The following is a 1547-nucleotide window of genomic DNA, read 5'->3' as shown; positions in this document are numbered from 1 at the left end:
CACCATGATGTGTCTGTTGGTGGATCTCTGGTCATCAGTCTTATTGGAGTTTACTGAGATTCCTAAATGGATGTGTAGATTATTGTTTTTCAATTAGTTGGGAAATTTTCTGTCATTATTCCTTCAAAGTATTTTAAAAATTCCTTTCTCTGCCCTACATTTGGTACTCCCATTACACTCAAGTCAGTGTAGGGGTGGCCTACATTTATCTGGAAACTAAAGAAAATAATGCCTATCTATCGACCTTTCTTGATTTTTAAAATCATTTTCATTAATATTTATTTGTGGCCTTTTATACAGGTGTTTTGAGATTTACATGTGTGCACCATAAAGAGGACTGCTTGATTTAAAAATAATAATTTGATGTTGAAATGAAAGAATTATTCCAGTCTACAGTTTCTACCTTTGGTATGTTAAAGGATAAAATAGTCTTTGAGGACAGAGATTGTATTTTTGCTGTATTCTCCTTGCTGATATTGGTTTTGCTGACCCTCTGTCCTGACCATTAGACATGAGAGGACTCTTTGGTTTGCTGAAATGTTCTGCAACAGATATTTTCATCTTGCTTCTTCTATAAACAATGAGGCCCGGTGCTCAGCCCCTGGTTGGTTGCTATCTATCTTAGCTCCAATCAGCACTTTTCACTTTGCAGCTGAATTTGGGGACGATTTAACTGGGAGTGGCTTCCCAGTCTCTGCTGCTGGTTCCACAGAGGTGTTTCTTCTGGGGAGGATCAACAAGTTCCTCTCAGCCCACTCAGAATGAATCAAAGCTGAGACCCCTTCTTTTTCTTTTTCTTTGCATGAAGCAGCCACTGTGTAACTTCTGCAAGAGAAACAGTGCATAAAATGCCACCGAGCTTTAATAGGATCTTTCTTTATTAATCTGGATAGTTTGGTAGGCAAATGGTGTTCTCTTTGATGTCAGTTTTGGTTCTTATCCCCTCTGAAGAATGGGAGCCAGCAGTAGAGGATGCAGTTGGAGGTGATGGTGGATTTTTAGCCTTGATTTCTTCCTTTTTAATTAAGAAGGGATTCTCACTGGAAATTTTGAAGCACTCTGATTTTCCTGCTGGGCTCTAAACGAGGTCATAGGGGCATTTTGACATTGTTTGGGGCTGGTGACAGTCCTCTAACAGGACTCTCCAGAGCTGCACTGTTGGGGTGGGTCATACATTTTGCAAGGGGTATCTCATCCTTCTCTAAGGGGTTAAACTGGCTAATGCCTCACTATGTTCTGAGTTCAATCTCACGGTCATTCACAGTACAAATAAGAATGTTATTCAAACAGTTTCAGAGGTCTCAATCCATAGATGGCTGACTCCATTGCCGTAGACCTGAGGTGAGGCAGAACATCATGGTGGAAAGGTATGGAGGACAGCAGCACAGGACATGGCAAGCAGGAAGCAGAGGGCTCACATTTATTGAGTTTTAAAATCTCTGCCTTTGGATTGCATAATCTAGGTTGATCTTTCATTAAGTTTGCTAATTCTTTTCTTTTCTTTTTTTTAACCAGTTCAAGTTTCTGTTGAGCTCCTCTGCTGAATT

The 1547-nt window shown here is 40.1% G+C and overlaps 1 pseudogene; it reads right to left on the bottom strand.

The window, feature by feature from the left end:
* Nucleotides 1–399: 399 nt before the first annotated feature.
* On the bottom strand, nucleotides 400–1283 carry LOC114102616 (uncharacterized protein C4orf17 pseudogene; annotated as a pseudogene).
* Nucleotides 1284–1547: the final 264 nt, after the last annotated feature.

Source organism: Marmota flaviventris, chromosome 6, assembly GCF_047511675.1.
Source record: "Marmota flaviventris isolate mMarFla1 chromosome 6, mMarFla1.hap1, whole genome shotgun sequence".
Lineage (NCBI taxonomy): Eukaryota > Metazoa > Chordata > Mammalia > Rodentia > Sciuridae > Marmota > Marmota flaviventris.
Note: the sequence above shows the minus strand (reverse complement) of the source record. Positions and strands in the feature narration are given on the sequence as shown.